Below are 13079 nucleotides of genomic sequence, written 5' to 3' on the forward strand. Positions count from 1 at the left end.
AACCATCTGACAACGCAGTCAGGCTGCGCTGCCAGGGGTCAACCTTAGAGCTGATGCATCCGCAATCTAATCGGATGCATCGGGGGGGGGGGGGGGGAGCTCACACATGCTGGTCGGCCTTGCCCTGTGCTGGGTGGCCCTTAGCATGTGCAGAGATGAATGCACATCTGGCTGCATATGCAGCCATCTGTGTTTATCTCTGAATAACCCCCCAGATTCCTTACACACAAAACATTCATGTGCAGTACGGATGGTGTAATGGTTAGCATTACTGCCTCACAGCACTGAGGTCATGGGTTCGATTCCCACCATGGCCCTAACTGTGTGGAGTTTGCATATTCTCCCCGTACTTACGTGGGTTTCCTCCCACAATCCAAAAATATACTGGTAGGTTAATTGGATCCCAACACAAAATGAACCCTAGTAGGAATGTGTGTGCGTGTACATGTGGTAGGGAATAGAGATTGTAAGCTACACTGGGGTAGGGACCGTTGTGAATGGCCAAATATTCTCTGTAAAGCGCTGCGGAATATGTGTGCGCTATATAAATAACTGGTAATGTGTTTCTTGTCTCTGACTATGGCTTTTAATAATATGGGGCAGATTTATTAAGCCTGGTGAAGTGATAAAGTGGAAAGTGATAACGCACCAGCCAATCAGCTCCTAACTTCCATGTCACAGGCTGGGTTTGAAAAATGACAGGAGCTGACTGGCTGGTGCATTATCACCTTCCACTTTATCACTTCACCATGCTTAATACATCTGTCCCATAGTCCTGAACTCTCAATGCTGTGTCATGCTTAATTTGAACACTCTGGACCTGATTCAGAGGTGAAGGCTTTCTTATTTACTACGGCACATACATAAATTGGTATCCTGATGACAGGTCAACATTCAAAAGGTTCACAGTCAATAGGTCGACACCAAATGATCGACAAACATATGGTCAACATGGTCAAAAGGTTGACAGGTACAAATGGTTGACATGACAATGGTTGACACATCATATGGAGTTTTTTTTTTATTTTTCTATTTTGTTTTCAACTTTTTCATACTTTACCATCCATGTGGCCTATGATTGGGAATAGTAACCTGTGTCAAGCACAGCAGTCACGGAGCGAGACACCTTGCCTGAAACATGGCGAGCAAATGCTGTACACAAATTGGGGTTCCACATGCTGAAAGGTAAAATTTTACAACAAAAATACATGAAAAACCGATGTCAACCTTTTCATGCGTCGACCCTTTCCATGTCTACCTTTTGAACCATGTTGTCCTTGTGCATGTCCTCCATTTGGTGTCATCCTAGACACTGTAATCCTTTTCACTGTTGACCTATTATATCATAACTACACAAATTATTGTGAAAACCCTTATGGCGCGGGTATCTGCAACAGTGGAAAACTATTATTTGCATATTATGACTGACGCAGCACTGCAGACACAAGGAGTGTAGCAGCATCTACCTCTGAATCATGCCCTCTGTATTGTGATTGAATTAACCTACAGTATTCCCTAAAGATTCTCTAATGTCAGTTCATCAACTAAGTAGTATAGTCTGGTGCTATTTTTTTTAGGAAATAATGCTTAAATTAGCTCTGATATAATTTGTGAATACTACAGTAAGGTAGAAAGTCCTGATAATCTGGCACTGATTAGTGTTCAGAGTTCTTTTTAAAAGGGTTCCGGACTATAGGTCAAAAGTAATTAGGTTGAGGTTCAGTGGGTTGACCCTATATGGTCACCATGCAAAAGGTATACATGGTCAATAGGTCGACAGATAAAAGGTAGACAGTGCTTAAGGTCAACAGGTTAAAAAGGTCAACACATATAGGGCTAACACCAGTTTATTTTTATTTTTTTCAATGTTATCTTCCTTTATAAGCCACTTGAACTACGATTGGGAATAGTAGCCGGTGAGCGAGCAAAGCCGTACTTTAATTGGGGTCACATGTGGTAAAACATTGAATATGACACCAGAAAAACTTACAATGGAGTAAGGCTCAAGCTTGTGGCAACAGTAAAGTGATAGCAAAAGCTAGTAGTGGTTCATATTAAGGATGAGCGGGTTCGGTTCCCTGAGAACCAAACCCCCCCGAACTTTGAGATCCGAGCCCAGATCCAAGTTAGGCTTGGTTTTACGTGCCTAACTCGGATCCAAAAATGAGGCAAAACGTCATCATCCCGCTGTTGGATCTCGCGGGTTTTGGATTCTATATATAGTCCCGGTGATCGGTACCATCTTCACTCCGGACTTGATGAGTACACAGTAAGGACGTGTTCCTTTTGTGCTGTGTGCTGTCAGGGAAGGAGCAAGCAGGGACAGTGCAAAGCAGGGCAGGAGAAAGCAAAGGGGGACAGGAGAGAGCAGAGGAGTTGTTTTGCAGGAGAGTTGAGTTGGGTGTGCTGTCACTGTGTTAGGGCTCTGCATAGTAGCATATTGTGGCAATGTATGTATAGGACCAGGTGTTCTCTGTCTATAAGAGGCTGTATACTGCCACACATCTCTGTGTGTGATCCAAAGCAAAAAATATATTTCTTTTGGTGCATTACTCAGTGATGGATACCAGTACTGCCGTACACTACTGCTATATATCTGTGAGTGATCCAAAGCAAAACAATATTTCTATATTTTGTGCAGTATCCTCCCAGAACACATCCAGGCGTGCTCTGTCCATTTCAGGGTGTGGTGTCTGTAGCCCATATTCTAGTTATAACTTGTTGTCCTATTTTCATAACTCTTCTTATATAACCAGAGTGTAATTAATGCAAATTAATATTATTAATAATAATTATAGATTAGATGATTAATGAAATTAATATAAATAAACTCTCCACACTCATATAGTGAACTTTCTGCATATCGGAGATATCTTTAAGGAAATTAAGAATTTGATTCTAAATAAATAAAATAAATTACATTAAATTGAAATTAAAATAAATTAAATAAATTAAATCTAAAATATTGTCTTTTTTATTCTTCTTAGCCTTAATCATCTTTTTATGAACTGAAATCTTGAGCCTTGCCTAATACTTCTTTTTTTTTTTTAAATACATTATTTTTTAAACTATGTTGTCCTCCCAGTATATACATTTAAGGGCTGCTGCTGCTCCCTCCAGCTACCTCGGTGCAACCTTTTGGCCTAAACTGGTTAAAAACAATATTGTGATCTGTGAGGTGTTTAGAATAGTCTGGAAATGAGTGGAAATGAATGTTATTGAGGTCAATAATACTGTAGGAACAAAAACACCCCCAAATTCTGTTATGTTAGCTGTTTTGATGATTTTTTTTCTTAAAAATACATATCCAAAACCAAAACCTGAAAGGGTGATTTTGGCAAAACCAATCCAGATCCAAAACACGAATGAGATCCAAAACACAAAACCTGAAAAATGGCCCAGTGCACACCCCTAGTTCTTATCAAAGCCATTGTCCCAGCAAAAGGATTTGGAATCATTGCTCTAAAAAAGCACCTGTTACCATTGTAAATAAGGACAATAACAGATGAAGTTTATAGGGTCAAAATGGAGTTCAGTTAGGTCCTAAATTCAGGTTATTTATCAAGGTAAAGATTTTATTACTATATCCAGGGATGTTCATTCTAAGTCCAGGGTTTACTGATTGCCTGGGCTCAGGCTTATCTTGGGGGCTCAGTGGGGGAGCCTGGGCTAGCGTTAGTAAGTGAAGCATTAGTTTGTCCCCCGTACAGTACAGTTTCATGATGAATGTTTTTAAGAACAATGGTGGCTATACCTACTTTCTAGTAATGTGGCCTCTAAGTCTGGAGGAAACCTGCCTAAGTCCTTATGTAGGTATAAAACAAGGAACAGGTTCATAATTAATGATGTTGTTGTGAAAAAATGAAAATCAGAACCACAACTGTATCAACATGAAGCTATGGATTGTTCATTGAAGAAATTAAATCTGTTATACTGTAGAATACTTTAGGTTCCTGCTGTTTGGCCCTAGAACAAATTTTATGCTGGTCTTTGGATTACATAATTTAATTTAATGCTTCTCCACAACGTTAATGTGTAGCCCCTTTGTATAACCAAAGGTCACTAGTTATGCCATTGAAAAATATCATGTTACCACAGAGTGCTTTGTGGTCACACAAGTAGGTAAATTATACTTATTGCAGATTTATTGTTACTGAAAATACATTCACAAAGGCAATGCTTATTTCACCACAGTCACATCAACAAGGGACTTCAGTGACTCTAGTCTCCTAAGTATAGTATTTTGTATTTATCTTTGTAGATAAGGAGGACCATATGCTTTAACCAGGTAATAATATTGTTATTTAGCAAGTTAAAGATTGTACTATACAGTAGATCGGCAAACAGAAAAATATCAATGTGGAATAGGTTGACGTATCACATTTAAGTGCAGAAATTTGTATAGATAAATATAGAGATAGCTAACCTGTACTTTACATTGGGCACAACAGAATTCTCAGCCTATATGTCATCTCTCTGCTGTAATGTGTCATTTTGCTCTGTACAGAATCTTTATGAAGAGAACTTTAATAGGTGTTATGGAGCTCTCACAAAAGAAAGACACAAAATAATAAAATATATTTTATTTGTGCCCCACAATACTTCTTTATTTGTGCAAGTAGTTATGTACAGAGCCCTAGCATGCCAAAGATCAGCTTAATATTTATGTTCACATCTACAAATCCCAACTTCATACTGTAACTTTAACACTAAGGAGTGCTAACCAAACTCACTGCAGAACAAACAGTTGAAGTATTCAAATATAAGTAATATGTGTGCTTCAATTAATAAATTATGCTCTTATTTGATAAATAGTAGGGCATTTTCATACAACCAATGACCCAGATACATTGGAGTTCTGTTCCATCCTTAAATATATCATAGAGTTGACCACACGCCACTTGCGTTGTATGAAAAAGAAATAAGAGCTCCAAAAAAATAAAGAAAGAAATAATAATAATAATAATAATAATAATAAATAACTCCCATACAGTACATGAGACAAACTCTTATCTGATAAACTAACACTTTTGGCGTCTGGACACAATGTTCAAACAGGAAATTGCATCTCCCATACTGCCCATACCTGAACTATACTGCCCATACCTGAACCTTTTTAAGTTGTTTAATCTAGTTGTTATTATTATTATTATTATTATTATTATTATTATTTTAATTCACTTTATTTATAGGGTGCCACAAGTGGTCATCAGCACAATACAGTGGACAAAACTTAAAGACAGTACAGGGTAAAATAGTACAGTACAGAGAATAGTACAATACAATAAAGTAGACAAGTAACAAATAGGTAATGATATTTTATCTCAGCATGTATTAATATAATAGCTCAGTCCAGATCAGAAAGTCTCTCTCCTCAATTAAAAGACATCCACACTCAATTGTACACTTAGAACCGCATTATCCGCATTTCGGGCTTCTGCCGTTTAGCCAGGCAGATCATACGTGATTAAAGCCTCTTATAAAGCAATTATAGCATTCCACTTTTTCAGGGTATAATACTATGCCTGTGCAGTGTTCTTGGATAAACCCCTCCCGGCTGGTTAGAGCCTTATCTGGAGCCTCCGGGTTCTCTCTGCGGTGTGTTTCTCCTCCCAACCTCAGTGGGGTTGCTTATGCCTGCGGCCAGCCGGCCCGTCGATGTCTCCGCTACCAACTCCTGTAATGACAGACGCGTTTCCCCGCCTTCTATTGCATCGGCGGCTTCCTCAGTGTCCTCAGTGCTATCTTTACTCACTACCAGGTGTTGTTTCTACTCAAAAGAGCATTGAAATGTATCAAACCCCCACTTTAGAAACATGAAGCAGTTTAGTAAGGTTTCATGGAGCAGTTTAGTAAGGTTTCATACACATCATTAGTATTAGACACATCTGTATACCTTCTATTGTAATATTTTTCAGAAGCACAATATTATGCAACATGTCTTGTGATAATAATACCAGAACTCCACTAAAACATGTGATAACTCTAGTACAATAACATTTGAGTATCTGACTCCTTTGGCTGGTTAACAAGAAATGCACAAGTGGACTGCATTGACCTACACAATACTGTGGCAATACTGTATGTACAGTTGTACTTAAGTGACCTCAAGATTGGTCCTGGTGCAGAATTGGTGTGCTGTGCACATCTTGTATCTTTATTTAGAGTTGCATCTATATTGCCCATTGTGGCACCTTGTGCGTTTACAGGTGGATCAGGGGCATCAACGTGCATCAAAAGTTAGGGTTTGCTATGTTTCAAAAATTAAAATCTGAGACAGATTCATTAGGATCCCCCTGCAGTCAACACATATTACACCCTCCCATAATGTGGGAATTATATTGCAGTGAAGGCAAAATACAGGCTGTACATAGAATTTAGTGGTGTGGCTCCCGTATTTGAATTTTGGACTGGGCTACAACCCCATCTGTGTGGAGCAATGTGTAAGCAAAGTACTGCAAATGCTCCGTTCATTTCAGCTTCTTTAAATATGGCAACTACGAAATGTATATATGCCTCTACATAAACCTTGTGTAAGTTTTGGAGTTGTTGGTGATTTTTTTCCTGGAACTTATCTATACGTCAAGCTAAAGGTCGTGCACAGTGCTTTTTTAATTTAGAAAAATTCCAGTACTCAATGGAAAGGTACCTGTGCTCATTTAGAGTTACACATTTATAGTAGGATCCATACTCTGGACAAGTCTTCAGAAGCTTATTTTATGAATTTCTAATATTATGAATTTCTGTCTGTTTCTGGAAATAGTTATAAGAATTTAAAAAGATACCAATTCGGTACCATCAGAAAAAGGAAAAGCCCCAATTGCTGTATTTTAAGATGTTCGTAGCTCAGGATACAGACAGGGGAACAGAAGTGGAGAGAAAAGGGACTTCTTTACATTCATCTATCACATGCAGCTGCCGTAACCCAAAAGATGGTGGGTTGCCGTCTGTCTTAGCAGCTATGCTGCGTAGGCAGAGGGCAACCCTAAACATGTGAGAGCATCGCCGTTGTGCGATGAACTCGCATGTTTGCAGGGGTGGGGGCAGGACGCAGCATGCGGGGTGGACTTGCCCTGTGCTGGGTGTCCCCCTTCAAGTCAGTGTAATGGGTCGTAGTTGTGCGATTTTTCACACATCTACGATCCATGCTGAATTAGGCCCTTAGCCTGCCCCTGTTGAGAGGGGAATACAGTCTGTTGTGTTGTGTACTCAGTGCTAGACTGAGTGACAGTACTCCAAAATACACTTCATTAGCCCCGCCCACTTACATAAGATGCTACGAAAAGGTGCCACACACCCATTGCAATTGGCATACTCAGCAAGAGGTACTGATTGCCCTGGAATCTTCAAAGATAAGTATTCTATACAGTAGGTAAATACTGAATAGGTACTGTAGGAATAAATAATACACATTTGTACTTGCATATAGTCTGTATATTTTATTTAGGTATTTCAAAAAAATCTTTAAAGAAAATTATATACTTAAATAAAAAATACTTTTTTCAGTATTTTGCCAAACAGAAAGCCATTTATAAGGGCAAGGTTAACATTAATTTGATGCAAAGCTCTAGCCAAACCTGTACATTTTCGGGTTAAACTACTTTAATGCTTGGGATAACAATGTTAAAATCCTGTTTCCCTTGCCAGCCACCCTAATTGAATGAAGCTGAAATATAAAGCAGACCTTCATATACGCTGCAGCTTCTGTGGCTGGGAAAGTGTGTAAAAGCTTGCAGAGAAGAAGGGGGAGAGAGTAAGGTTATGTCTCCATGCTCTCAGGTGTCTAGCCAGCTTGTATGGCCTGTGTGGGAACATTGTGTACCAGTTATACAGAACTAAGATAAAAAATAATGACAGTCTGGGCAGAGAGAAAGAAAGACAGCAATGATGGGAAATGTGTGATTAGTGTGGTAGCCAGAGAAATTAAACCAGTAGTCCTAGGAATCCTCTCTTGTGCAAGTTACCTGCAGAGGTAGATAAAGGCCCCTCACCACGGAGTTCGGCTGGAATCCATTCCCCGCTAGTTTGGTTTGATTGCTTTTTTGGATCCCTACTGTGTCCGTTCAGCTCAGTGACCTTGTTTTCTATAGTGTTATATTGTCTTATTCTTGAAGAAAAGAAGAGGATTAAGAATTTACAGAGATCCTTCCATCACTCAGCTTTAACATGAGTCTTTGGGAACTATTTTTTCATACCTAAATGGCCTCAGGCCAAGATTCCTGTCCAAATTATCTAGTTAAGTCTGAATGGCCTAAATTTAACTGTGTATAGCAGTACAGTCATTTATTTGACAATGTCACATGAATTTATTTTTTGTGCACCTATAATAAGACTATATAAAATGCTGCGATATGTTACTGTGAATCCCTTTACAAATTATTCAGATGGTGAGCATGCAATAACAGCATCTAGTACATTTGTAGAGTTAACATACAGTATACAGCATTGGCATATCTATAATGGGTGCAGAGTGTATGGTACACACAGACCTCTGGGTCCGGTGGGGCTCATATAACTATACTTATACTTTCCAGAGATCTACATCAGCTGGTGCTGTAGAGAAGCAGAAATCCTGGGAAACTGGCACAGCTGCCATTTTGCCAAACATTTGCACCCTTTTCCCAGACATTCCCAGACATTTGTACCTTTTACCGGGACCATAGCGTGGATGCCATCTTACCAAAGACCTGTGCATGCAGAGTAGACTTTAACTCAAAGCCAGAGGCTACTGTGCTGCAGTAGAGGAGGTGGCCCTCAGGAAGACTGCACATGGGTCCTTTCCTCTCTTAAACTGCTCTGCTATTCAGTACATTTTAATTCATATTTAGAAATGTTTTTAGGTTTTTTTTTTAGATTATTCATTAGAAGATGTTTTGATAGTGAAAAATGCATTTGCTATTCAATGTGCTTCTTACAGGGATTCACAAACTCCACTATTACAGTACAAGTTGTAAGGATATTCATTTTTGAGTCCAGAAGGTAAATTTACTTTGATTTGGGTTAAATTTTATGAATTGATGTGATCAACCGAAATCGATTCTAATCGACCTGCAAAATCCCTTAAAAAATCCCTCATTTACGAATATTTGATCTTGCATTTGATTTTTAAATTTACTTTGATTTTGGTTGATTTTAACAGGAGATTTTGTGTTTGGTTTTGGAATTCCTTTCCAAAAATTTCCGTGAAATCACCTGCAAACCGAATGCAAAATCAAGTGCAAAATCAAACTCAACTTCCTCATTCCTTGCTATTGGGCGAAATGTATCACATTCCACTAATTAACGGGAAAAAATTGCAAATACTTGTGTGCTGAAAGTGAATGTGACAGGGAGTTATTTTGTTTTTCTAACCATACAAAACGAATGTTTGTTGTTTACTTTCAAGGTGTGTACACATGGTGCAATTTTTCTTACGATTTTGACAATATAGTTAAAATCGTAAGAAAATATAGTGCATATCGCACCGTTTGTATAATCCTTGTGATGCCGATGCGCAATCCCACGGGATCGGCATCGCAAGGAAAAATAGACTGTGTAGGCAGCCCAACACTGACTATATCGGTGGGTACGGGCTCCGGCCACATCGAATAGTCAATGTCGGACTGTACAGTGCATCGCACCGTGTGTACACGCCTTTAGATACAGTAAGCATATAACTTTAAAGTGATTATTTTTGGTCCACACAGAATTAGAACATTAACAAAAAATCTGTCTTTACACTGTTTTATACATGAACAACTAACTGTAGACTATACATTTGTGTTATTTAATTGAAAAAAATAAGAATACTTACAGCTGAATTAGTTGGCAATATGTATAGCCCTAATCTGTCTTCCACAGATAGGGGGTAGTTCAGACTTGATCCCTGGGCTGTGTTTTATGCTGCCCTGCGATCAGATAGTCACCACCTACAGGCGGAGGGTGAATTCGCTGTGCAAGTGTGCGTTCGGATGTGTAGCAGAGCTGCACAAACTAATTTTGAGCAGTCTCTGCTCAGCTCAGGACTTACTTTGCCGCTACGATTGCTTCTTGCTGATCGGGGCTGGAGCTGACGTCAGACACCCTCCCTTCGAATGCTTTGACACGCCTGCGTTTGTCTGGACACACCCTGGAAACGGTCACTTGCCACCCACTAATGGCCTCTTCCTGTCAATCGAATTTATCGCACCATCCCGTCGCTGACCGGCGATCCCTGTTGCTGCAGTACATCGCACCTGCGCATTGTGGTGCATACGCATGCGCAATTCAGATCTGATCGCACGCATGCCAAAATGCACAGCAGTGATCAGGTCTGAATTAACCCCATAGTCAGTTGTTTGTACCAAAACCTCTGCCTGCCTACCAATAGAATGGCGTAGAAGCTCAAATCTCCTGTCCCTTATTATTCTATTCATTTCAAGGTCAAATTTGAGTCTGATTTCCATATCAAATGTTAGTAAATGAAGGGATCCTCTCTTCGGCTATGAGAAATTTGCTGAAATTTTGAGTGGGATTTGAGTGGAATTCAGTTTTACATTCGATTTTGCCTTTCGTAAATCTCCAAAGACAAAATCGAATGGAAATCGAATGTCAATTCCCTCAAAACTGAAAATCGAACATTAATAATAAATATACTCCCTGATGGTTAAATCAAATTTTCTGATGTACAGTACTAATCAAGTCACCAGTGCTCAATCATGGATATCCTTAAACCTGGGCTGTAATGGCAGAGTTTGAGAAATGCTGGATTAGTAAATAAAACCTTTCATAATATAGCATATATATTTCTTATTGTATATGACTTAAAGCAGCAAAAAATGTATGTGAAAAGGCACCTCCAGAATCATTTAATACTGTATACTGTAGGCTCAGTAAATGAAGAAGACACCTACAGTATCATATTCAAAGGTAAATTTGCAATCAACCAATCAGAAGCTACTAGCTAGTGTTATCAACGAGTATTTGCACCAGCACTCAGGCTGCAGGCACCAACAATTGATATGGCTACTGACAGGTGTATATGCACTTTGTGCATGTCTGATCTGTTCCCAGTAAAGTGGACATATCTTTACTGCTCTCTGTGTGTGTTCGATCACCTCTTCCATCCCACCTCTCCAGTCACATGTATGCTCACCATTCAACATGTGTACATTCATTGTGTGCGCATACGCAGAACAAACATGGATCTTTTACTAAGCAAACGGGCATATACCCAACTTTAAATCAGGCTCCATAAGTATTAGTAAGTAAGTAATTCCAAAGTTACAAAAATACTGATATGCAGTGCATTTTATTCATGCAAATGCATGCCCATTTTTCATGCTCAGTGCTAGCTGTGCTCTGAGAGTAAACAGACCCTTAAGGTACTAATGTGGTAGAGTAAGCCTCTGATCAACAGGTTGCCCGGCCTAATTACAAATAGTCACAAATATAGCACTAAACCCTAGATGTATATAAGGGGGGAAAAGGATCTACAAAGTGAATGAGATCAAACACTTTACTTTTATATATGCCTCATTAAAAGGTTATACAGGTGTGCCATGTCAAATGAACAATTCATGGTAATTAAGAGAACAAAGCACTTAATTGAGGTAAAATACTATATTTTGAGAGAATCTAAGAGGACTGTGTAAGTCTTATGTGCTTTTGCCAAAGACTGATATGTGTTCTCCTTTATCCAATGGATACTGAAGTCTAATTTACAAAAAGTCTATTGAATATTAAGGATTGGATTGATGCTTTCAGAGGGTGAAGTCCCACGTCTCCTCTATGCACCATCTTACCAAAATGTATCCTGGAATCTCTGGTGGCAGCTATACTGGCTCCTCTGGGATTTCTGACCCTGTGGTTGAGGCAGACCTGTAACTAGAATTTTGGTGCCCTGTGCCAGAGACAGAACTGGAGCCCCCCCCCCTAATTTTTTTCAATGGGTACATAAGGTGCATGCCTCGTGGGAAAGGGGCATGTTAAGGTTGATCCCAGAGAAAGCTCATGCTATGATGCCCCATCCCACATTATATATATATATATATATATATATATATATATATATATCCTTTTTATACCACATTCATGCCCTTAACTTGAGAGCTCGTTGTTATTCAGTTACAATACCCTTTATTAAATACCACATTTCAATATACTGCCATACCCAGGCTTCAAACCTATAACCTGCTGAATTCTAATCAAACACCCTACTTATTGAGCTATTTGAGCCTGCATTAAAAACTATGAGAACTATATGAAGCTACTTGTACTTTGTAAAAAAAAATCAGCATTGCAATTGAGAAGATATGTGGTGTGCAGCCACACACCCAATCCCTTGCAGCTACACACTACATACATCTGATCAGTGTCACGGTTTTGTACTCAAGGTAACCTGAGTCAGTTGATAACTGACGTCCAGGGTCTGGGGCTTGGAGCTGGAGTCGAGGAAGCTGAATATAGCTCTTTTGCATGGGATTTGGGTAGCAGTGAGAACTGCCTTTGATATGAGTTCAAGGTTATGAACCACACAGTGGTAATGTACCAGACTGGTTACTGGCTGAAGTTAGCTGGACCAGACTGGTTACCAGCTGAGGAATACAGCTGAACCGGACTGGCTGAAGAGATGCTGCTGGACCAAACTGGCTACTGGCTGAGGAATGCAGCTGAGCCGGACTGGCTACTGGATGAAGAGATGCTGCTGGACCAAACTGGCTACTGGCTGAGGAATGCAGCTGGGCGGGACTGGCTACTGGCTGAAGAATACCACTGGACCGGACTGGCTCTCACCTAAAGAGATGTTGCTGGACTGGCCACTGGTTATCAGTTAAGGATATGCAGGATCTAACTGGGTACTGGCTGAGGATATGAAGGACCGGACTGGTTACTGGCTGAAGATATTCAGGACTGGACTGGTTACCGACTGACGATATGCAGGACCAGATTGGTTACCAGCTGAGGATATGCAGGACTGGACTGGTTACCAGCTGAGGATATGCAGTACCGGACTGGTTACCATCTGAAGATATGCAGGACTGGCTGAGGATATGGGGGACCGGACTAGTTACTGGCTGAGGATATGCTGGGCCTGAAGGGGCTATACAGAAGGAGCAAAG

The sequence above is a fragment of the Pseudophryne corroboree genome, chromosome 4 (assembly GCF_028390025.1).
Source record: "Pseudophryne corroboree isolate aPseCor3 chromosome 4, aPseCor3.hap2, whole genome shotgun sequence".
Classification (NCBI taxonomy): Eukaryota; Metazoa; Chordata; class Amphibia; order Anura; family Myobatrachidae; genus Pseudophryne; species Pseudophryne corroboree.